The following is a 25,793-nucleotide window of genomic DNA, read 5'->3' on the forward strand; positions in this document are numbered from 1 at the left end:
TAATTTTAACTACCAGGATATGTTAATGCATCAACTCACATTTTCTCCTTTCACCTAATGACAAAACTTACAGAACACCCTGCAGTGAGGAAAACGAACTAAAATTAATATACCTATACCTAAAATTACTGGATTTTCAGACACGTCTGGCAGTTAAAGCCTTATGAGGTACAATTCTGGCGTCTTCAAGTTTCATTGTAACGACTGTGCAGTAGCTAAGCTCAACAACTAGTTGGATATTTTAAATATTAGCCTATTTCCTCATGCCAGTTAATTTAAAAAGAATGCTTTTGGTAAAAATCTCACCGTTATCCAAACTTAAACCTTAAAAGAGAACCCGCCACATGAATCAAAATGGGAGCTTTCCCTATTAATTCTGAAAATTAAAACTAACATTATCAGTTTGCTTTGGGACTTTAAAAAACCAACGACATACTGCACTATACAAATCCTTGGTTTTTTCAGGATCAAAATCTACTGGTTGAGTACAGTTTGGTCGAGTGGGAGGGGTCCTATGAGGAGCATCTCAGGCGAAACAACCAGGGACCAGACTACATTGCGCGGCTGCTCCAGCTGCACTTAGTGGGGCGTCCCTTCCCGGGATACTCGGCCCCACCTCTCGGTCCCAGATGCCCGCCCCTTCCTCCTAAGCCAGCTATGGAAAGCCCGACCACTTCCGGGGCTGAGGGGAGTGACCGGAACAAAAGCCCGGCACACCAAGAAGGTCCGGGTAGGAAGCGAGCCCCACCCTGCCAAGAGGAGCCACTGCTTAAGGAACACTTGGCGGCAAGTGAACAGGAAGCGAGGGGTCGCGGTCCTAGGACCATGTAGGGCACCTTGATGCCCGACAGTCTCGTTTTTTGTCCTTTGGAGAGGCCTCCTTGAAGCCCCCAATTCGGAGGGCTTTCCGGGCAATTCGTGGCTCTGTCTTCGTTGCTTCCCCTCACTGATGGCAGCCATGATAATTGCATCCGGGTATTAGAGAAGCCGCGACCGGTTCTCCCGGAAGTGACGCGAGCGCGGAGGGACCCGCAGGTCGGCCGAGGGAGACTGGAGTGAAGGCGCTCCCGGAAGCAGGGCCGGTAGGGTCGCTGGCGGTGGCTGGGGAAGGTCGGGGTTCGCTGACAACCAACTCTTTGTAATACGTGTTTACATGCCAGGCATTGTGCTTAACACAAGCACTGCCAATGCCGTTTAGTCCCTTATTCACAACAGTCCCAGGAAGGAGACATTTTCCACTTGACAAACGGAGAAACAGGTTCAGACAGAGCCTGTGATTTGTCTAAGAGTATATAATACTTGGAACTGGTCCAACCCCGTCGGTCGGGCTGCAGAACCTGTGCTTTCAGCCTCCTCTGTGGTGCTTCCATTTGGAAAAACCCAAACCCCTGGTGCCACTGCTGCAAGGGCGGTTCACCTTCCGCTCAGCAGCCCGCAGCCCAGGGAGAGGGGCCCGGCCAGAGCCACGGTGCTCTTTACATCGGACACAAGACCAAACTTTGGGCCTGAGTCACTCCCTAGCATGACCACGGGAATTTCATTCGGTCTCCCGCCCTTGACTCCACACATGCAGGACGCAGGGCTCTCTCATTGCAGCGCAGGTTAGCCAAGGAGCCTGGCACTGGCTGTTGCGCGCCAACTCCTGTTAGAGACACTTGTAAATTCAGGACTGTGCAGACAACTCGAGGCTGTCACCGTCATACAATAGTCTTTGGCCTTAACTAAGGACTGACTTATCTTGGACTTTATACCAAATCAGTTGTTTCTTTTGGTTTCCATTTCTTCAGAATATGACTGAGAACCAATTCTTTAATCATATGTCTACATTAACCAGCCCTCAAATAACGTGTGAGTAGCTGCTAAGCTCATAGTTTTGTAAAAACAAATTATGCATAGGAAAAAGCACTAACAAATACATCAAAATTAACTGAAAATATTTAAAGAGGGACCACTTAATATTTTTATTTATTTTTATTTCCATATCTGCTATATTTTTAATATAATATTAAAGATGATAAAACATTCTTAATTGCCTGCCATTAAGAGAAAGGCATGTTGTCACATTTTGACAAATGGCAGTTGTTGGTACAGCTTACATAGAGGAATCCTGTTTGGAAAGCATTGGGGTTTTTGTTGGTTTCAAATTTCTGGAAGAGAAGTTGGCAAGTACAGTTTAGGGTCAACAATCCTCATAGGAACAATGAAACAAATGAGTAAAATTTGCTGTTTTTCATACACTTTTGTATACAAATATATGACAATCAAAAGTTTTTCTTCTAAAAAAAAAAGGGAAGAGGATTTGGGGCACTTGAAATTCAGGAGAACAAGTATAGAGAGCTATTTTTACTTCTTTGGGTTATAGCTTTAAGCACTTGATTCAAAATAACATCTTCATTCTCTATTCTATCCCTATATTTATGGTGCTGCTTATATTTATGATATTTGACATTTTAAAAAGTGACAAAGTATTGGTTAAGCAGAAAATATATCTTCTTACATCATTCTTACAGAGATAGGAACCCAAGTAGTTGTAGATTAGTACATTAAGAGTGAAATGTAATTATTTCTTGGCCTTTTGGCTAAGATCAAATGTAAAAATAAAATGCTGTTAAAAGAAATAAAGAATTGGATGACTATGTTCACAGAATTGGATACCCATCACATCTACTCAAATCCCTCAAGAAGGCATAGTTGCTTTTTAAATTATATGAGGCCTTTAGTAGTTGGAATGAGGTCCAGTTGTGAGCAAGGAGTAGTGGTTCCAAAATAACAGTTATTTAAACTGATATAAATTTATTTTTTCTTTCAAGAAATCTGGATGAATTCAGTTTGGGATTGGTGTGGCTCAGGCCTCTGCTATCTTATTGCCCCACTATGTGTTGCTTCTATTTTCCAAAGTCACTTTATGGTCCAAGATGGTTACAAGAGTGCTATGCATTCCAGTGAACAGGAAAAATGAAAGGATTCAAAGAATAGAATACCTCTTCCAATTAAGGACATTTCCAAAGGCTGTACACAAATTTCTGCAATAGAGGTTGGGAAAGATAGTTGTTTGTTTGTTTTTTCCTAGTAAGCTAGTACCCAGCTAAAATATTTTGAGATTTTATTACTCTAGAACAGAAGAAAATTGGCCCATGAGCCAGCCACCTATTTTTAAAAATAACATTTTTTTTGAATACAGCCCTGTCCATTTTACCTATTTCTATGGCTACATGTTTTCTTTAAAAACTCTTTATTGACATATAATTCACATGTCATACAATTCACTCATTTAAAGCATACAATTCAGTGGCTTTTAGTATATTCAAAGACTCATGCACCACTATCAGTTTAGAACATTTTCCTTGCCATTAAAAGAAACCCCAAACCCCTTAGCTGTTGTCCTTGAACCCTCCCTGTCCCCCCACATCTGAGACCTAGGCAACCACTAATCTACTTTCTGTCTCTATAGATTTGCCTATTTTAGACTTTTCATATAAATGGAATCATACAATATGTGGTCCTTTGTGGCTCCTTTCACTTGGCATAATGTTTTCAAGGCTCATTTTAGTTGTAGCATATATTAGCATGGCCAAATAATATTCCATTGTAAGAATATACCACATATTGTTTGTCTCTTCGTCAGTTGATGGAGATTGGGGTTGTTTCCGTCTTTTGGCTATTGTGAATAATGCTTCTGTAAACATTTGCCTACAAGTTTCTGTGTGGATATATGTTTTCATTTTTGGGGGGAGGGGTATATAGCTTGGAGTGAAATTGCTAGGTCATGTGGTAACCCTGTGTTTAACCATTTGAGAGATTGCTAAACCCCTTCTTCACCCTATTTGTTAACCTACAGTAGACTGGAACACGAGAAAACAATAATCTTTTATTTAAGACACTGAAATAAAGCAAACAAGCCAGCAATCTACTCTGATTAATACATGAGCAGTGTTAAAATATTGCCTTATGGATTTTGATGGGACTGATTTGGGCAAAAATATCCACCATTTAAAGAGAGAAATGTAATTAAGATTTAATCAAGGACCAACCAAGGTGGTTCAGTGGTTGAGCACCGACCTATGTGTGTAGGGGGGTGGGGGGTGGGCGGTGAAGGATGTAGAAAAGACAGACAAAGAGAATTAGCTGGGTTCAGCCGTGGGCAAACTACGGCCCGTGGGCCGGATCTGGCCCGTTTGGCTGTTCTATCCGGCCCGTGGAGCCGAAAGAGCGGAGGGTTCTCTTGCTCTCCCCTCTGCTCCTTCACCAGCAGCAGTGTTAACATGTATTAGTTCACACAAACACTCCATCCATGCTTTTGTTCCGGCCCTCCGGTCCAGTTTAAGAACCCATTGTGGCCCTGGAGTCAAAAAGTTTGCCCAGCCCTGGAGGTGGATCTCCTGTGCCTGGCTAAGGCCACAGAGAGAGAGATCCAGACAGCAAGCTGAGCCTTTATTTTATAGCCAGAGGTAAACAAGGTAGTGGTCACCATAGTTACAATGTTCTTGTGAGTTTCACTTGTTTTGGCAGCACTTGCTGCACCTCCCACAGCCCATTAGCTACACAGATAAGATCTAGGGAGAGTCATAAGGTCAAGCCTAATTATGCTAAGAGGGCTGTGCCCTCTAAGCTGGGACTTGTTTGTGGCTTTGCCACCAGGTCAGTCCAAGGCTTAACCCTATAGCTGCTCCCTACACCTATGAACCAGGAGGTCATGGTTCAGTTCCCCGTCAGGGCACATGCCCAGGTTGCAGGCTCCATCCCCAGTGTGGGGCGTGCAGGAAACATCAATGATTCTCTCTCATCATTGATGTTTCTCTTATTCACTCTCTGAAATAAATTATATTTAAAAAATGATTTAACCAAGGTTTGAGAAAAGATATAATACTACAGCTATTGGCAGTATTCTTTATTCAGAATACATACTAGTTACAAATCAAGTTTGTCGAAGGCTTCTCAACAATGCTCAAAGATGATCTATTACCTACAGATTGTGGGAACATAAAGATATGGATGATCTAGAACACAGATTCTGTTTCCCTGAAGACAGTGTAAAAGTTTTCACGGTGTATGTTTGCTACTAGAATCTCGCTTCATTTACATTATTCTAAATGTATTCTCTTGAGGCAAGAGAACTTGGAATACCATCTTGCCACATGTGGTTCTTTACAAACTATCTCCCTTACTACTTCCTCCTTCATTTAGGACAAACTACTGGTAAGTGTGCAGGCTCTTTGAATGGTTCTAATAAGGGTTTGATGTGGCTGAAGGGGACAGCTCTATACTTGGGTAGCAGAAGCATATCAGTGAGGTAGAGTGAAGCTGACATGCAAAGAGAAGCTAAGATAAAAGGCTTATGGAAGGAGATCTGAAAATTTTGGTATGTCTGTTTCTGGGAGTTTCTGAGACCCACTATCATTCCTGTCCTTTCAGTAGTCGTTTCCTTTTCGTTAAAAATCTGCCATATCTTAGTATTTTTCAAATAAATTAATATTTTTCAGACTAATTTGCTTGCTTGAAACTAAAAGACTCAAGCATACATGACTGTTACAAAAACATACAAAAAATTATTAAGCAAGAAATGGGCAGGTTTTCCCTTCATTATACTGAGTTAAGTCGTCTTAACAATTTGCTTAATATCTTCCCATGTTTTTTATAGATATGTTACACATATGAAATCATATCCCCTTATAATGTACTCCCATTTACATTTCACTGTTTTACTAAGCAATGTGTTGTGGAATTCTTTTTATATTAATACATATAAAATGTACTTCATATTTTTAGTAGGTACATAGTATTCTATTATATGGTTGTGCCCAATTTATTTAACTAATTTTCTGTTGGTGGGTATATGAAAGATGTTCCCAATTTCATGGTATTACAAAACAAAGATAAAATTCTTGTGTTAATTCAGCAAAAATTATTATGCCCATACTATGTGCCAGGCATTTTTCTAGGCAGAGTAATTTCTTAAGTGTTTATTTTTGGGGAGGGGAAGAAATAAACAAGAAAATAAATACATGTGAACTAAATAATTTCACCTAGTGGTAAGTTCTGTGAAGATAACAAAACAAAGATTTGATAAAGAGTGAAAAGTGTAGATGTAGAATTTCTTTCGATGGGGCATCTGGGCAACTATCCATTTTTGCCTTCTTCTATCTACACTAATAAAAGAGAAAAATGGTAATTGGCGTACAACGATACCCTTTTCATTGGCTAATCAGGGCTATATGCCAACAAGATGGGGTTAATTTGCATATGTAGGCACAATGCAGGGAGGCAAAAGGGAAAGCAGGACGAAGCCCCCTGCCACTGACAGTGATCGGAAACCCAGGGGGGAGCTAAGAGCTGGGGGGCAGGGCAAAGGCGGCCCTGGGGCCGCCTTTGCCCTGCCCCCCAGCCATGATCGGAGAATCAGGCGCCTTTGCCACCTGGCCAGTGAGCAGGAAGTAGGGGTGGAGCCAGTGATGGGAGCTGGACACGGTCGAAGCTGGCAGTCCCGGGAGCTAGGGGTCCCTTGCCTGGGCCTAAAGCAGAGCCCACGATCGCCGGGCCGCCGCAGCTGCAGGTCCCTGCTGCCCGGGCCGGACGCCTAGGCCAGAGGTGTTAGGCCTGGGCAGGGGCGGAGCCTGCAACCGCGGGGAGCTGGGGGTCCCCTGCCCAGGCCTGACACCTCTGCTGGAGGCCTCAGGCCTGGTCAAGGGGCCAATCCGGTGATTGGTGATCGGAGGGTGATGAGGGTCAACTCCTCTGGCCGAGGCATCAGGCCTGGGCAGGGGGCTGAGCCGGGGATTGGGGAGATATGATGGTCCCCTTGCCCAGGCCTGAAGCCTGGGTCAGAGGCGTCAGGCTTGGGCGGGGGGTGGAGCAAGCGATCAGAGGGAGATGGGGGTCCCCTGCCCAGGCATGATTCCTGGGCCAGAGGCCTCAGGCCTGGGCGGGGGCCAGAGCCAGTGATCGGGGGGAGATGGGGGTACCCTGTCCAAACCTGACACCTCTGGCTGAGGCGTCAGGCCTGGGCAAGGGGCCGATCAGGTGATCAGAGGGTGATGGGGGTCTACGCCTCTGGCTGAGGCATCAGGCCTGGGCAAGGGGCAAAGCCAGCAATCAGAGGGGTCGGGGGTCCCCTGCCCAGGCCTGACACCTCTGTCAGAGGCGTCAGGCCTGGGCAAGGGCCGATCCTGCGATTGGAGGGTGATGGGGGTCAACGCCTGAGGGCTCCCAGTATGTGAGAGGGGGCAGGCTGGGCTGAGGGACACCCCCCCCCCACACACACACCCAGTGCACGAATTTCGTGCACCGGGCCCCTAGTTATAATAGAATTCTCAAATTTAGTGGGGCAAAGGGCTGCCAGAAATAAAGATTCAGTCCTTTGCAGTTAGGTCATGTGACTTAGTTCTAGTTAATGAGACATGAGCAGAAGAGATGTGTGCAAACCTAAAATCATACCCTTAAAAGGAAGAGTTGTGCCTTTTCATTCTCCCTCTCCCTTCCTTACTGACTGGAATCAAGATACAGTGGTGCATCACTTTTGGCCATAAGTAAGGGTAGCAAACTAGAAATGACTGAGCAACGAAACAGAGCTTGGTTCCCTGACACTGTAAGTCTCCATACAAATTCTACATTGCTTAAACCTAGATTGTTACATGAGAGAGAAATGCTATAACTATAGGCTGCTATATTTGTGGCTCTCTATAACAGTAGCTGAACTTATAATCTAACGAATACAACCTACTTCATAAATTTGTAGTAAATATTAAATGAGATAATGTATGTAAGAGTACCTAGTTGAGGGATGTAAGAAATGTGTACTTACCTTTCTTTGTGCATCTAATAAACACTTATTGAGCATCTACTATGTGCCAACTACTGTGCTTGCCCCTACGTACAGAATGGGGGACATATATAATGATATATAGTAATAAAATACTCACAATGAAAAGTACAGGTGTTTACTCTCCAGATGTTGAGATGGAGGAATATGTCTGATGTTACTGGGTAGCAGTGACTTGCAGCCAGAAGATAAGATACTCAGGTATCCAGATTGGCAACCCATCTTTACCCTACTACCCTTTGTATAACACAGACCACAACCCTGAGCAACTTGTTTTCATCTCCTTGTCAAGAAGGTTGCACTGAGGACCAGTGGGAAATCAGAACTGTAAAGAGTTCATAGTCATGTATCACTAGTCATTTAAGGATTGGAAACTCTGAAAGAAAGAAAACCGATAGGAAAATCCACACAATGAAACAACTTACAACTAATAAGTAAAGTTAATATTTTCAGATAAAAGGGTATTTAATACATAAAGCAAGAACAAATGGTTTTTCAATAATAATTAAAATTTTAGATATGAAATATATAATTGTTGAAACTAAAACCTAAGTACATGGGCTGAAGAGCAGAAAAGACATAGTTGAATATTGATGTGTTGATAACTAAGTTGGTATGTTGAGCAGCAGAAAGAGAATAAGAAGAAAGGTAACAATAGCTAATCTTATGTAGTGCTTACAATGTTCAAGGCATTGTCCTAAGCTCTTTTCAGATTTAAAACTCATATAATTCTCATAACAAGCTTGTCAGGAGTGTGCTATTATTATTCATATTGTACTGATGAGAAATATAAGGCACAGAAAGGATTAATAACTCGCCCAAGGTCACACATCTAGTAAATAGGAGAGCCAGGATTTGAATTCAGGGTTTGGTTCCAGAGTCCATCTTTTAAACACTAGGCTATACTGGAATAATAGAATGTTTAAATGAAATATTGAGAGACAAAGGATCAATCCAGAAGCATTAGCATCCATGAAGAATTCCAGGAGGAGAGAATACAGAGATTGAGAAGAAATAACAAACAAAAGGCATGAATTCCTGCTGGCCAGGTAGCTTAGCTAGTTAGAGTATCATTCTGATCCGCCAAGGTTGTTAGTTTGTCCTTCGGTCAGGGCACATACAAGAAGTAACCAATGTATGCATAAAATAAAATAAGTTGAACAATAAATATAAGTCTCAATCTCTCATATCAATAAAATGTTTTTTAAAAAGATAAGAATTCTTAAATTAGAAGTATCCTTCCTAGTAGGATAAATAAGACCTATTAAACATATAGTGAAGCTTGGGCAAATTGTAGTGACATTTTAGAACAACAAGGATGAAGAGACAATTCTAAGAAAGTAGATTTTAATTGTAACCACCTCACCCCAAAGTACTTCGTGAGGTGATAAATATGTTAATTTGTTTCATTGAGGTAAACATTTCACAGTGCATACATATATCAAAACTAGAGGCCCCGTGCATGGATTTGTGCACTGGTGGGGTCCCTTGACCTGGCCTGTGGGGATCAGGCCGAAACCGGCAGTCTGACATCCCCTGAGGGGTCCTGGATTGCGAGAGGGCGCAGGCCAGGCCGAGGGACCCCACTGGTCCCTCTGAGATTCAAAAGTCTGTTTTTTTAAAAAATATTTTTATTGATTTTTTTACAGAGAGGAAGGGAGAGGGATAGAGAGTTAGAAACATCGATGAGAGAGAAACATTGATCAGCTGCCTCCTGCATGCCCCCTACTGGGGATGTGCCCGCAACCAAGGTACATGCCCTTGACCGGAATCGAACCTGGGACCCTTCAGTCTGCAGGCCGATGCTCTAGCCACTAAGCCAAACCAGTTAGGGTTCATCAGTCTGTTCTCCCTGCCCTCTGAGATTCATCAGTCTGTTCCATGTTTCCATGCCTGTGGTTTCCATTCCTACATTGAACCTCTGCCCTCTGGTGGTCAGTGCATGTCATAGCTACTGGCTGGTTGGCCAGTCACTTAGGCTTTTATATCTATAGACTAGAGGCCCGTTGCAGGAAGATTCCTGCAAGAATAGGGCTTCGTAAGGCCGGAGCGAAGCCCACCTCGGTCCCTTCTCCACTGCCTCGCTCCCTCCCTTCTCTGCCGCCTCGGCTCTCTCCCTTCTCCGCCCCTTTGCTCCCTCCCATCTCCGCTGCCTCGCTCCTTTCCTTCTCCACTGCCTCGGCTCCTTCCCTTCCCCGCCGCCTTAGCTCCCTCCTGTGTCCTCTGCTTCGCCTCCCTCCCATGTCCGCCGCCTCCCTCCCTTCTCCGCCACTTCGCTCCCTCCCATGTCCGCTGCCTCAGCTCCGCTCCCGTCTTTGCTACCTCCAGTCCGTTCCCTTCTCCGCCACTTGGCTCCCTTCTTCAGTGCTTGGCTTCCTTCTACACTGTCTTCAGTCTTCCTTGGGCGCCTGTGCATGCAAATTAACCGCCATCTTTGTTGGGTTAATTTGCATACTCTTCTAATTGGCTGGTGGGCGTAGCGAAGGTATGGTAAATTAGCATCTTTGTCTTTTATTAGTGTAGATATGTCATACACCTAAATATATACAATGCTCCTTAATATCAGTCTGGCATATATATTCTAAGTGATACTGATGTCAGATTTGTATTTTTCAAAAAATGGACGCAGGAATGCTTTTAGTCCTATATGCTTTTCCAGAAACTTGTCACTCTCCATCAAGAGGTATTATAATCTACTTCTTTCCCTTTGACGTTGGGTAGACTTGTGACTGCTCTGACCAATAGAATGCACAGATGTAATGCTTGCGATGTGACTTTTTTTAAAAAATATATTTTATTGATTTTTTACAGAGAGGAAGGGAGAGAGATAGAGAGTTAGAAACATCGATGAGAGAGAAACATCGATCAGCTGCCTCCCAGGTACATGCCCTTGACCGGAATCGAACCTGGGACCCCTCAGTCCGCAGGCCGACGCTCTATCCACTGAGCCAAACCGGTTTCGGCACGATGTGACTTTTGAGAGTAGGTCACAAGGATAGTGTCAGCCTTGCTGTCTCTTATTGGGAAGTTTGCTCTGGCAAAATCAGCCACCATGCTGTGAGGAAGCCCAAACTAGTTTACAAAGAGAGGCCAAACAGATCCATGTGAAAAGGAAGTGCACTTCCCAGCCAGCATCTACCACTAGACTTCTGGGTGAATGAATCATCAGATAATTTCAATACTCAGCCTTTGAGTCTTCCAACTGAGATGACAAACATTATAAAACAGATAAGTCATCCCTTTGTGTCCTGTTTGATTTTCTGACCCACAAAATCCATAAGCATAATAATTGATTGTTTTATAATATTAAGCTCTGAGGGTTCCCCTCTCCCCAGTCATAGAACCTGAAACAGATATCAATTTTGTAAGTAGTATACTGTACACGAAGATTGAAGGGAAGTAAAAGCATGATAAGGTTTTTGTCATGTTTGGGAATGAAATGAATATGCACGTACCTGGGCTGTGTGTTTGATTCTTGGTCGGGGAGCATACAGGAAGCAATTAATCCATGTTTCTCTCTCCTTCTTCCTTTGTTTCTCTCTCAAATCAGTAAAAACATATCCTCAGGTGAGGATTTAAAAAGCCCAAGAAATTTAAGAAAGTGTATGATAATTTAAGGATAATTATTAAGTGAAAAGATGCAGATTCAGTTTTTAAAAATTAACTTTATTTTGTTTATAAGAAACATCTGAAAATAATACTACAATGAAAGGTTGAAAGTGAAGAGATAGAAATAAATAGACCAGGAGACATAATCTAGCAAACATTATATCAGGCAAAAGACAATTTAAGTGAAATTATTAAGAATAACAAGACAATTTCATAATGATAAAAGTAAAAATCCATCATCAAATCATGAACTTCGCTTAGTCTAACTTGATAACTAAACATGCATATAGAAAAATGATATAATTAAGGGAATAAATTGGCAATTTCAAGCTACAGATGAAGATTTAAGATACTCTCCTTCATCATTATGAAGAAATGATGGCTTATACAGAAAAAAAGATTATAAAAATGTGTATCTAAACCTACATGTACATTTAAATACATATATGTAATACTTTGCATCCAAAATAGGAAATACATATAGATATAGATATATTTAAAAGTTGAATCAAGAAACACACTAAAACAATGTATCACGGCCAAGTTTAAATCAGAACTTTAACAGTGGTTGAACTAAAGTTTTATCAATATAACTCACAATGTTATATTGTTCACCTGGGGAGCTCCATGTGGCAGGGCTAGCTCAAAATTTGGGCTTAAATATCCTTTGGCCACCTTCGCCTCTAGGACTTTTTCTTGATCACTTGTCCTTTACACACCCCCTTCTCACCCAGCCCCTCCCCACCCCAAGTTATGTTCTATAGGGCAGCAGGCAGGAACATAGCACCCCAAAATAAAGGCCAGAACTGTGGGTGAGCCGACTGCAGTGGGAGCCCCAGAGATAACTGCTGGTTCTGACTACTGAGTGGAAAGAGGGTCGGAAAGGAGCGGGCTGTGGATGTGTGAGGAGGCCTTTTTAGCAGAGAAGGGAGGGGAGGGGAGAGGCATTGGGCAGAGGGGAGAACTGGAGGAAGGCTGGTAAGATCCAAGGAAGGAGTCTGTCCTCAAGGTTGGATTTCATCGGTCTATGGATTAAACTCATATTTTCTTTGCTTCCCCCAATGTTAACAAATCAAATGAACAGTATGACCATTTCAATGGTCAATGAATGAGGCAAAACTGATGATATTAAAAATGTATTTATTATTTAAAAAATAAATCTTTAGCAACCAAGATAAGAAATTCCTAAGTATCATAACTGATATCAATGAAAAGCCCATAAAAATATATTGATGACTAAATTTAGAAGCATTTTCTTCAAAGTTAGGACATGGTGTGAATATTTCCTATCACACCTCTGACTCAAGATTCTACTGGAGACTCTAGCCATGTTCAGATTGTCTTCATATGCATTTAAGATTGTTCCAGGTCTTTCTGAATTGGTAGTGTCTTTCTTTTTATTGCTAAATAATATTCTATTGCATGGATATACTACAGTTTGTTCATCAGTTTATTCACCCTTTGAAGAACATCTTGGTTGCTTCCAGTTTTGGGCAATTATATATGAACTAGGGGCCCGGTGCACGAAATTCGTGCACTGGGTGTGTGTGTGGGGGGGGAGTGTCCCTCAGCCCAGCCTGCCCCCTCTCACATACTGGGAGCCCTCAGGCGTTGACCCCCATCATCCTCCAATCGCAGGATCGGCCCCTTGCCCAGGCCTGACGCCTCTGACAGAGGCGTTGACCCCCATCACCCTCCAATCACAGGATCGGCCCCTTGCCCAGGCCTGATGCCTCTGACAGAGGCGTAGACCCCCATCACCCTCTGATCACCTGATCGGCCCCTTGCCCAGGCCTGACGCCTCCGCCAGAGGTGTCAGGCTTGGACAGGGGACCCCCATCTCCCCCTTATCACTGGCTCTGGCCCCCGCCCAGACCTGAGGCCTCTGGCCCAGGAATCATGCCTGGGCAGGGGACCCCCATCTCCCTCTGATCGCTTGCTCCACCCCCCGCCCAAGCCTGACGCTTCTGACCCAGGCTTCAGGCCTGAGCAAGGGGACCATCATACCCCTCCAATCCCCGGCTCCGCCCCCCACCCAGGCCTGATGCCTCGGCCAGAGGAGTTGACCCTCATCACCCTCCGATCACCAATCACCGGATCGGCCCCTTGACCAGGCCTGAGGCCTCTGGCAGAGGTGTCAGGCCTGGGCAGGGGACCCCCAGCTCCCCGTGGTTGCAGGCTCCGCCCCTGCCCAGGCCTAACACCTCTGGCCTAGGCGTCCGGCCCGGACAGCGGGGACCCGCAGCTGCAGTGGCCCCGCGATCGTGGGCTCCGCTTTAGGCCCAGGCAAGGGACCCCTAGCTCCTGGGACTGCCAGCTTCAACCGTGCCCAGCTCCCATCGCTGGCTCCACCCCTACTTCCTGCTATCACTGGCCAGGGCGGCAAAGGCGCCTGATTCTCCTTGGCAGGGGGCTTCTTCCTGCTTTCCCTTTTGCCGGGGTCCAACCCCAGCGGGTCCAGGGGTCCCCAAAGGCGTGGACGGAGTCGGCGAAGAAGGAAGGACACGGAGACAGCGTTCAGTTGATCAGCAGCTTTGCCAGGATCTCTAGCCCGGATCTCCAGAGAGGTTCTGCTTCGGATCTCCAGCGAAGTTCTGTAGCCATGTTCCCTCGCTAGGTTCTCCAGCCAGGTTCTGTCCAGGCTCTCCAGTCAGGTTCAGTGTCCAGGTTCCAGTCAGGTTCTCCTGCCAATCTCTGTAGTCAGGTTCAGTCCAGGATCCCTTGCCATGTTCTCCCGCTAGGCTCTGTCTCTAGGCTCCGAGGCCAGTCCCGGTCCAGGATCCTCCGGCATGCTCTCGCCAGCGAAGTTCTTCTGTCCCTAGAGAACGTTCTGTGTAGGTTCTGTGCCTAGGCTCTGTCTCTCTTGGTCCTGTCTTCCAAGCCCTGTGTCCTTAGTTCTGTCTTATAAGTTCTGTGTTCTGAGTTCTGAGTGTTTCTGTCTTGTTACAACTGTATTTATACCAGTTGATTCAATCCTATCAATCTCTATTACAAAGGTTAGGGCGTTTCTTATCTCCATTCCAGGGAGAAAAGATTATGTAGTTTAAGCATGATTGTTCGTAGTTAAAGGGATTAATTACCCGCCTGGCACTTAGTTGAGGGGTTTTATTCCCTCCCTAACTTCAGGGGAAAATCCCTACCTGGGGATTCAGCCTTTCTCGGAGAGGTGACCTTGGTTAAAACACAGTGCCAAAAAGGTGAGCAAACATATTAAGAACCGTATGCCATATATGCCAGGTCCCTTGAAACAGCAAGGATGGACCGGCTCCCGGCACCCTTTCGCCTCCCTGCATTGTGCCTACATATGCAAATTAACCGCCATCTTGTTGGCAGTTAACTGCTAATCTTAGTTGGCAGTTAATTTGCATATAGCCCTGATTAGCCAATGAAAAGGGTATCGTCGTACGCCAATTACCATTTTTCTCTTTTATTAGATAGGATAACTGTGTGGACATAACTTTTCAGTTCATTTGGGCAAATACACAGGAGGGCAACTCCTGGATCATATAGTAAGACCATGTTTAGCTTTGTAAAGAACTGCAAAACAATCTTCTAACTGGGCCGTACCATTTGCATTCCCACCAGCAAAAAGTGAGGGTTCTTGTTGCTCCACATCTTCTTCAGTCTTTGGTTTTTGTATTTCAGACATTCTAATAGGCGTGTAGTGGTATATCATTGTTTTAATTTGCATTTCCCTAAGGACATATGATGTTGAGAATCTTCTCAAATACGTATTTGCCATCTGTATATCATTTCTGGTGAGGTGTTTGTTCATTTTTTTAGCTCCCTTTTTTAAGTAAGTTGTGTTCTGACTGTTGAGTTTTAAGACTTCTTTGTATATTTGAATAGAAGTCCTTTATTGAGATATTTTCTTTCAGAACATGGCCTCTTTTTTCATTATTTAAATAGGGCATTTCACAGAGCAGAAGTTTTAAGTTTTAAAGAAGTCCAACTTACCAGTTTTTTCTTTCATGAGCCATGCTTTTGGTGTTGTATATAAAAGTCATTGTCAAACCCAATGTCACCTAGATTTTCTCCTGTGTTATCTTCTAGAATTTTTATATTTTTGCATTTTACACTTAGATCTATGATCCATTTTGATGTGAAAGGTGTAAGGTCTATGTCTAGATTGTTTTTTCATTCTTTTTTTTTTCCCCATGTGGATATCCTTTTGTTCCAGCACTGTTTGTTGAAAGACTAACCTTTCTCCATTAAAATGCCTTTGCTCCTTTAGCAACGATCAGTTGCATGTATCTATGTGTATCTACTTTTGGGCTATTCTATTCCATTGACCAGTTTGTCTATTCTTTTACTAGTACAACACTGCTTCAAGTACGTGCCTTCATAGTAAGTCTTGAAGTCAAGTTTTGTCAATAGTCACATTATTTTCCTTTTCAGTATTTTGTCAACTACTTTAGGTTATTTGACTTGCCATGTAAACTTGAATTAGTTGATATCCACAAAGTAGCTTGCTGGAATTTTTATTGGATTGTATTAATCTGTAGATCAGGTTGGGAATGTTTTCATAATGATTATTAAATCTTAAGATGTTTAGATATTTGAAAGACCAAACATCTTAATAATATTGCTGCTTCTTACCCATGAAGTGGGGCATCTCTCCATTTATTTAGATCCTCTTTGGTTTCTTTCCTTAGATTTTGCAGTTTTCCACATGTAGTGCATTTCATAGAGCAGAAATTTGAAATTTTAATGAAGTACAATTAATCAGTTTTTTCTTTCATGAATAGTGCTTTTGATATTGTATTTAAAAATTGTCAAACTCAGTTTTGTTAGATTTATTCCTAAGTACTTCATTTTTGTGTGCTCATGTAAATAGCATTGTGTTTTTAATTTCAAATTTCAATTGTTCATTGCTAGAATATAGGAAAGCACCTCAATTTTGTATATTAATGTGGTACCCTGAAACCTTGCTATAATCTCTTATTAGTTTTAGGAGTCTTTTTGATGTGGTTTCTAATTCTCTTGGATTTACTACCCAGACAATCATGTCATCTGCAATCAAAAGCAAGTTGTATTACTTCCTTCCCAATCTGTATCCATTTAGTTTATTTTCAGAATGATGGTTAACAGAAGTGGTGAAAGGGGACACCCTTGCCTTATTCCTCATCTTAGCAGAAAGCATCTAGTTTATGAACATTAGGTATAATGTTAGCTACAGGTATTCTATAGATTTTTAAAAATCAGGTTTAGGAAGTTTCCCTCTATTTCTAGTTTGCTGAGAGTTTTTATTTTGAATGAGTATTGTATTTTGGCAAATGCTTTTTTCTGCATTTATTAATAGGATCATATGATTGATTTTTTTTTTTTTGCTTGCTAACTCTACCACTCTCATATATTATTCTTGGAATAATTGTCTTTCTTTCTAAATTATGTTTTAAAGTTTCTTCAATGAAAATTGATTGTGAACTTTTTCAGATTTTTGTCTTAAAAATGTCTTTACTTTGTTCTTGATGTTGAAAGATATTTCTGCTTAGTATATAATTATAGGTTACCAGTATATTTTTCAGTCTTTTATGGGAAATGTGCTATTGTGCCTTTGGAAAAATCATTACTCAATCTAATCATTGCTTTTAAAAATATATAATAAGCCTTTTTCCCCCCTGCATTTAAGGTTTCTCCCCCCCCCCTCCTTTTTCTTCCCTTCCTTCTCCTCTTCATCGTCTCTCTATATATCTTATTTTGGATTTTCTGGACTTTCTGAATATGAAGTTTGATTTCTTTTTTTCAATTATAGAAATTTTTTAAATGGATTTGGGGGGGCAGAGGGCTATAGAGAGAGAGAAAAGTCAATTAGTTGCCCTTTGCACTTACCCCAACCAGGGATCAAACCTGCAACCAGGGTATGTGCCCTGACCGGAATGAAACCTCCACCTTTTGGTGTATGGTACGATACTCCAACCAACTAAGTTACATCTGCCAGAGCCAATTATAGCCATGTCTAAGAGGTTGTTTCAAGTATTGAAACAAGTATTGACTCTCTAGTATTTTCCCTATTTTTTTTCTTTCTGGAACTCTGATGAGATGTTCTGGAATTATTATTCTTTCTTGTACCTTAGTTCTTTTTTATTGTTTTTATCTCTTTGACTTTTAAAGCTGCATTTAGTAAATATCTTCAGATCTGTCTTCCACTTTATCACTCCTTTATAAGATTTCAATATGTAGTTTAATGCAATCCTTGAGTCTCAGTATTCAATTACTATGTTTTTATTTTCTAGAAATTCTGACTGGTAGTTGGTAAATTTCTCTGATCAGTTTTGATAAACTCTTGATTTTTTTTTCCCTGAGGGAATTTGTCAACTTTTAGAAGAGAGCACAGAAAAGCCATATCTTAAAAGTAAGGACAAAAAAAATAAATAAACTTTAACAAAGCCTAAAACCAAACCTAGATACCATTAAGATGATATATTTGTACCATACCTGTTTGCCACAAGAAAACTTAACTGGCTCAGGAAAGAGATAGATCATTAAAAATTTTACATTTTTTTAAATACACAATGTCTGGCACCCAGTAAAAATTATGAGGCATGCTATAAAAATGTTCAAATAACCAAAAACTAGGTTAAAAAGAGATGGTAGATATATTCTTACAGATGATACATGTATTGGAGCTGTCAGATTGAACTGTGCTCAGCAAGGCCAGGTTCGGTGAGCCTGAGGAGGGGAGGTGAAGGATTGAAGAAGACAGACAAGAGAATACGGATGGGGCGAGGTGGATTTCTTGTGCCTGGATAAGGACACAGAGAGACCCAGCCTGCAAGCAGAAGCTTTATTTTATAGTCAGTGCACACAAAGCAAAACAAGGGAAGTGGTCAACATGTTTACAATGTTCTTGTGAGTTTCACCTTGTTTTGGCAGCACTTGTTGCACCTCCCACAGCCCATTAGCTACCTAGGAAAGAGCTAGGGAGGACTATAAGGTCAAGGTTAATTATGCTAAGAGGGCTCTGTCCTCCAAGCTGGGACTTGTTTGTGGCCCTGCCACAGGTCAGTCGGAGGCTTAACCCTGTAGCCACTCCCTACATCAGATAATTTAAAATAAAAATCATTAATATAGTGAAGAAAATGGAGGAAAATATGGAGAATTTCAGCTGACACTTGGAGCCTATTTAAAAGATCGAATGGTTTTCATTAAATCTATATATTGCTTTGAGTAATATGGACATTTTAACTAAGTTGATTCTTCTAATCCATGAACACAAATGGAAGATCTTTTATTTTTGTTGTGTCTTTTTCAATCTCTTTTCATAATACTTTGTAGTTTTCAGTATATAGATCATTCACATCCTTTTTAAAATTTATTTCTAGGTATTTTTTGCTTTTGTTGCAATTGCAAAAGGAATTGTTTTTTCCATTTCTTTTTCTAAATTTCATTGTTAATATATAGGAATGCAGTAGATTTTTATACATTGATTTTGTATCCTGCAACTTTACTTTGTTTGTTGTTGCTAATAGTTATTTTTTTGGAGGGAGCATTTAGGTTTTCTGTATAAATAACTATGTCGTCTGCAAAAAGTGACAGGTTTACCTTTTCATTCTCAGTTTGGATGTCTTTTCTTTCTCTTGCCTGATTGCTATAGCTAGAACTTCCAGTATCATGTTAAATAAGAGTGGTGAGAATGGACATCTTGTCTTGTTCTTGATCTTAGAGAAATAGCTTTGAGTTTTTCACCATTGAGTATGATATTAGCTGTGGGTTTGTTATAGGTCTTTATTATGTTGAGATACTTTCCTTCTATACCCATTCTATTATTTTAATCATAAATAGATGTTGTATCTTATCAAATGCCTTTTCTGTATCGATTGATGTGATAATATGATTTTTATCCTTTATTTTGTTAATGTGGTGTCTTATATTGACCAATTTGCATATGTTGAACCATCCTTGTGCCCTTTGAGTAAACCCCACTTGATCGTGATATATTATTTTTTTAATGTATTGTTGTATTTGATTTGCTAGTATTTTTTGCATCTGTGTTTATCAGATATATTGGTCTGTAGTTTTCTTTTGTGTGTGTTATCCTTGCTAGGTTTTGGTATCAGGGCTATCTTGGCCTCATCAGGGTGAAAGCTGAGGGACAGCTTTCTCCCAAACAGAAGTGCTGGCACTTTGATGAGCCCTCCCCCTCCACAGAACTGGCAGGGTGACACCATATCTAGACGCCATCAATCTGGCTCTCACTATTGCTCTGACCTGGTGATTCCTTGAAGCCTCACCCTACCCAACTTCCAGGCCCACCCAAGCTGTTTCCAGTGGCTTTTTCACACAAATGGCCTGTCTTGGATCATGCTTCACATTTTTCTAAATTCTCTCAAACAAGCAGCATTGGCCTCAGTGTGCCCTGTACCTCTCGCTAAATGGCTTCAGGCACTTAACTAACAGAAGGTGGCCTTGGTTTGAAGCTTGGCCTCACCTGGGTACCTCCAAGCTCAGCCCACATAGAAGCCATCTGCAGATCACTTTGTATGTAGCTCATGCTGTGTGAACCTGGGCAGAACACAGGTGGCAGCTGATTTTGGCCTGCACCTCCAAGGTGGTCCCAGAACTAGTGCACCCAATAGACAGCTTCAGATCACATTACCCAACCATGTCCACAAGTGATACACTCAAGGGGAAGATGCAGCTGTTACAGAGCCCTGCTGAAGTAAGTCCTGCTGTATGGAGTGGGCCCCGGCACAGCTGATCCTCCACAGTGGTCAGAGGTTGGTAGTCAGTGGTTGCAGCCAATTCTTGCAGCTGATAGGCCCTGGGGGTAAGTCCCTCCTATTGACATGACAGCAGCAATCAAAGCTCAATTACAACAGGAGGGTTATATACAGCCCACACAGGGGGTACACCTCAAGTGCCCTGCTTGGGTGTTTGGGGAGGCTCTCCCACTTGACCATACTGAACACCTAGTACATTAGGCCACTCTACCAAGGTTGGGAGACATAATAGCTCTACCTAATACAGAAAAAAGAGAAAAGAATCTAATGTAATTGGGGACAAGGAAAGGTACCCCAAACTATTTAAGTCCAATATAGTTTATATGGTTCTCAACCTTCTGGCCCTTTAAATACAGTTCCTCATGTTGTGACCCAACCATAAAATTATATTCGTTGCTACTTCATAACTGTAATGTTGCTACTGTTATGAATCATAATGTAAATATCTGATATGCAGGATGGTCTTAGGCGACCCCTGTGAAACGATTGTTTGACCACCAAAGGGGTCGCGACCCACAGGTTGAGAACCGCTGGTTTATATAGTGTAAATGTTCTTCACAGTTGACTGTAGTATCCACTGAAAGAGCTAAGAGTAACTCTATATTTAATAAAAATTTAACAAAAATAACAGTATATCCAGAGTCTTGATCATCCAGGAAGTATGAACTGCAAGGAAACTGTAAGAGATGCTTACTTTAAAAAATTTCCCCATCACCTATTGTAGTGTCTGAAATCCCACCTTTGTAATTGCTTTGTTGAATTATTAAATCTTTCTGGGGTTTAAAATTCTCCCATTGAACTGGTGACACCTTGAGGGATCATGCCTTATTTTTTATGGCACAGTTTCTGGAACAGAATGATGTTCAAGAAAGTGTCTGCTGAATAGATATTAAATTAAAAAACACACACACCACATTGCAGCTCAGGTGGTGTGGCTCAATGGTTGAGCATTGACCTCAACCTGGTTTGATTCCAGGTCAGGGCACATCATGCCCAGGTTGTAGGCTTAATCTCCAGCAGGGGGTGTGCAGGAGGGAGATTGATGTTGATGCATTGATGTTTCTATCTCTCCCTCTCCCTTCCTCTCTCTCTCAAATCAATAAAAGCATGTTTTAAAAATATGCAAAGGACATTGGGAAGGAGAATACTTGAAATTTATGTTCAACTGACAGATTGGAGAATCAATCTATAATATTCTTTTTTGTTATTTTTTTTATTGATTTCAGAGAGGAAGGTAGAGGGAGAGAGAGATAGAAACATCAATGTTGAGAGATTAGTTAGCTACCTCCTGCATGCCCCCCACTCGAGACCCAGCCTACAACCCAGGCATGTGCCCTTGATCAGAATCAAACCTAGGACCCTTCAGTCCATAGGCAAACACTCTATCCACTGAGCTAAACTGGCTAGGGCTATAATATTCTTTTTAAAAAATTAAATCTTTATTGTTGAAAGTATTACATACATCCCCCTCTCCCCCCATTGACCCCTTCTAGCCGCCCCTGCCCCTATCCCCCACCCCAGGCCTTCACCACCCTATTGTTTATGTCCATGGGGTTATGCATATGTGCATACAAATTCTTTAGATGATCACTTTCCACCCACCATCCTCCCTCCCTTCCCTCTGAGATTCCACAGTCTGTTCTATGCTTCTATGTCTCTGGATCTATTTTGTTTATCGGTTTATTTTGTTCATTAGATTTCACATGTAAGTGAGATCATGTGATCCTTGTTTTTCTCTGACTGGCTTATTTTGCTTAGCGTAATACTCTCCAGGTTCCTCTATGCCAGTGGTTTCTCAACCTTAGCTGCACATTAGAATCACCTGGGAATCTTTAAAATCCTGATTTTTGGGCCTCATCCTCCAGAAATTCTGTTTCTTTGTTATGGGATGGAGCCACAACATTAGTAACAAAGAAACAGAATTTTTGGAGGATGAGGCCCAGAAATCAGGATTTTTTAAATTTTTTTTTGCAGGGCCCACATTTCACATTTTATTGCACTTTTTCCACAATCACTGAATCCTGCTGGGCTGTGCCCAGGGCTCCAGAGCCAGGACCTGGAAGGTGAGGCTGCACAGCAAGCCATTCCCACGGAGGGGCTGCCCCAGGGACCTAGTGGCCATGGTTGGGACACCAGTCAAGGACTGAACCCCACCCAGCACGCACTTAGGTGGTTCTCAGGCCTCCACACCACCTCCTGGAAGCTGAACCCAAACAGGGAGAAATCAGGATTTTAAAAAGATTCCCAGGTGATTCTAATGTTCAGCCAAGGTTGAGAACCACTGCTCTATGCAAAACTTTTTTTTTTTTTTTTACTGATGCATAGTATTCCACTCATCTACTGATGAGCACTTGGGCTATTTCCAGATCTTAGCTATTTTAATCTATAATATTCTTGACCAAGCAGTGTGACCACTTGAAGCTAGATCACCCAAGCTCTTTGTATCTCTCTTTTTCACATTCTGGCACTTGATTATATTGTTGGAGGTAGGCAGTCTGAACTTTCTCAGTAAAAAGGAGAGAGCCACGTTTAAGAGACTCTTGCTGTTAAAATTAATGTCATTTAAATCTTTATGATTATAACAGTTACCATTTATATAATGTTTGTGATATACTATCTATAACTAAAACATGCTTACATTTTTTAAAAATACATTTTTATTGATTTCAAAGAGGAAGGGAGAAGGATATAAGCATCAATGATGAGAGAGAATTATTGATCGGCTGCCTCCTGCACAACCCCTACTGGGAGTGGAACCTGCAACCCTGGCATGTGCCCTTGACCAGAATCGAATTGCAGACCCTACAGTCCGCAGGCTGACACTCTATCTGCTGAGCCAAACTGGCTAGGAATGTGATTACATTTTTAAAATGCTTATATGTTTGTTGTGACTCTTATGGTATGATATTTTCTGTAATTCAGAGGTGTGAATCTAGAGTGAAAAGTAATTCCCACCTATGTATTATTTTTAGGAGAAAATATCACTGTCTTTAAGTGATTTGCTTTATGGCACAACGTCCATGAATCACATATTGAAAAGCAGATAACGGTTTGTAATCAAGATGAAATGTTTTTGACTGTCACCATTTGCACAAAATATTCCAGAATCCTTCCTTAAGCTATGATTTAACTTTCCACTCCAATTCTTTTAACATTCCAATTCTTCCATAATCTTCCATATGTGCAGATTTTCAAGGTTTGTAGGTGACTATACGTATTTGTATACGTGAGAATGAAGTTATAAGGTGAATACTGCACAGAGGGGCGCGATTTCTTAGTCTGTAAAACAAAACCACATCTACACACAGAATAAGCAACTCTGTCCATGTTCCCAACAATCTTTTTATTTTTTGTTTGCTACCGAAAAAAATTCGTACCCTCTTTCTTGTGTGATGTGTGTACCTCTGACTTGTACGGGGATATGAAGACTGCAGCACGGGGCTGGAGGCGGATGTTTAATGCAGAATAAAATCCATCACGTTTCCCATTCCGTAAGGGCCTGCCTTCAGGTAGTAACTGTATGGTCTCCTGGGGGGAAGGCGCCAGAGCACAAGATGTACGGACACTCTAATGAGTCCCTCCTTCGCCTTTCCGGGAGGAGGCTGTGGCCTAAGACACCACGATGAGAAGCTCCGAGGACGAACGGCTCCTGCGGGGCCCGCTTCCGTGAAGCGCCGAGAAAAGCTGGTGTGGCGGCGGGACAATGAAAAATGCTTATGATAGACAACTTTTTCAGTTATAAACTCCATGTGAACTTCCAAAAAAGGGGGACATAAAAAATAGACAATTCTATCGTAGTTTCGCTTTCAATCTTTTAGCATATTTCTCCGTCAGTTTTTTGTATCTCTGTTACAAGTAAAAGAACTTGTGTAAAAAGTGAGGTGAATGAGTCAGTTGCGTTTCAGAAATGCCCCAAAAGAGAAACCAGGAGCCATTCTGTTCCTTGGGAGGGAAACCCAGTCAAGATATTGACCTCTTTGTCTAGCCCCGTCGTCAAGCGGAGGGATACTTTCGATAGTTCTTAGATCAGGTATTAAATGTGTACATGTTTGGAGTTAGTATGTCTTCCACAGCCGCTTGTAGCATCTTCCTTCGCAGACATGGGCTGAAAAGGCCGCGAAAACCTGCCTCTCAGAAACAAGGGGCGGGGAGACGCCATTTTCAAAGCCGGAAATGATTAAACCTCGGGATTGAGACCCTTCCCAGTCAGCCAGGGCTTGTCAGTACGACAGTTCCTGCTTCTGGTGGAGGCTTGGCTCTCGTCCCATTGGGAGTAGGATCTCTCCAGCTACTGGTGAGCAGGAGGGGGGGTCCGTCACTACCGCGGCGAGCCGCGCCACTTGGGGGGTCAGCGGCCACCCCAGCTCAATGGCCTAGTCCCGCCAGGCTCCGCGCGGGCCCTGCCGGCCTCCGTCCTCTTCCGCTGGCTCCAGGTGCGGCGCGGATCCATCCGCCACAGCAGGCGCTCCTGGTGGCGCGGCGCTCCGCTTTCGGCAATACCCGGATGGAAGTGTAATGGCCGCCATCAGGGACTCGCAGGCAATGGGGACCACGACAGGTATTCCCTGTGAGCGGGGCCGCCCAGACTTGATAGGATGCCGAGGCTACTGAAGGGACAGCCAGGGGGCAAAGGGCGAGTTTGTGGGGCGCCAGGGCACCTCGAACCGGCTGGGGAGCCGCCCCAAGATAGGAAGCGCCTGTTAAATAGTCCCGGCCATTCAGTGCTTTCGCCTAACTTGCTGCAAAGTTTTTCTGGGGAAGTTGGTTCTCTCAGTTGGTTCCCCTGCAGGCGGCCGGCGCCAACCGTAGCCGTGCGTGTTTTCCGCCCGCGCGTTCGCTTCCCCGCTGCCCAGGAGCTGGAGCGGCGTGCGACACCGTGTGCCTCCGCGCGCCCGAGGGGCAGCGGATCCGGGAGGAAGGGGCGGATCGGGCGCGGTGTTTGGGGCAGAGCGGGGCGCGCGGCGCTCGAAACACCCGCTCGGCGCGCTCCGGCGCCGGTGGAGACGCTGGGGTACCTCGGACCGCACCTCCCGAGCTGTAGGTTCGCAGCCCCACAGCACCCCAACTCGACGGCGGCCCCACTGTGGGTCCAGTCTGTGTATTTGAGGTCTTTTCTTGCGGAAATGCTCGGTCCCGTGGCGCGCGTTCTTCCTCGGAGTTGGCCAAAGGCGCTCTTCCCTGCAAACCTCAGTCACACCCAGTGGCAGACGGATTTCTTTGTAACTGGTTTTCTCAGTTGTAGGGTCCATTTTGAGTCTCTTCTTAACATGGTGTCTTCATTGTCAAGTAGATAGTCTCTTCCTAGATGACTACAGTAATTGAAAATATACAGGGTTAGTGCATATGAGGTAAAATGTCCTAACTCTTAAATAGACCAACAAAACAGACATGGTAGTTTTGAGGTTAAAATGCAAAAGTTAAGGTTCAGTTTTCATTTAGGTTTAAATTTGGAGGCATTTAGTGTTTGTGAGGTATTTATCAAAAGCTTAAAAAACCCTACAAAAATAGTCAATGTTTAAGGAAGTGTTAATGTTGAACTTTGATGATTAAACCTGAAGACACCACTAGGTTATGAATTTTATGAACTTGAGCAACTGTTTACTGATATTGTTGAATTGGTTTTTATGCAGCAAGAGATCTGATTT

At 42.8% G+C, this 25,793-nt stretch overlaps 1 protein-coding gene across 10 annotated transcripts in view; it reads left to right on the forward strand.

Moving 5' to 3' along the window:
- Window positions 1-718: 718 nt before the first annotated feature.
- ZNF518A (zinc finger protein 518A) overlaps window positions 719-25,793 on the forward strand; it is a 49,341-nt gene continuing 24,266 nt past the window's right edge. For 6 of the 10 annotated variants that reach the window (XM_059660918.1, XM_059660917.1, XM_059660929.1 and 3 more), the window contains exon 1: window positions 24,481-24,706. The gene's annotated coding sequence lies outside the window, so the exon portion shown is untranslated. Of the gene's footprint in view, window positions 1,083-24,320; window positions 24,443-24,480; window positions 24,707-24,915; window positions 25,186-25,793 lie in introns of those variants that run through there. The other 4 variants (XM_059660921.1, XM_059660923.1, XM_059660930.1 and 1 more) reach the window with 4 other exon arrangements.

Source organism: Myotis daubentonii, chromosome 13 (assembly GCF_963259705.1).
Source record: "Myotis daubentonii chromosome 13, mMyoDau2.1, whole genome shotgun sequence".
NCBI classification, from domain to species: Eukaryota; Metazoa; Chordata; class Mammalia; order Chiroptera; family Vespertilionidae; genus Myotis; species Myotis daubentonii.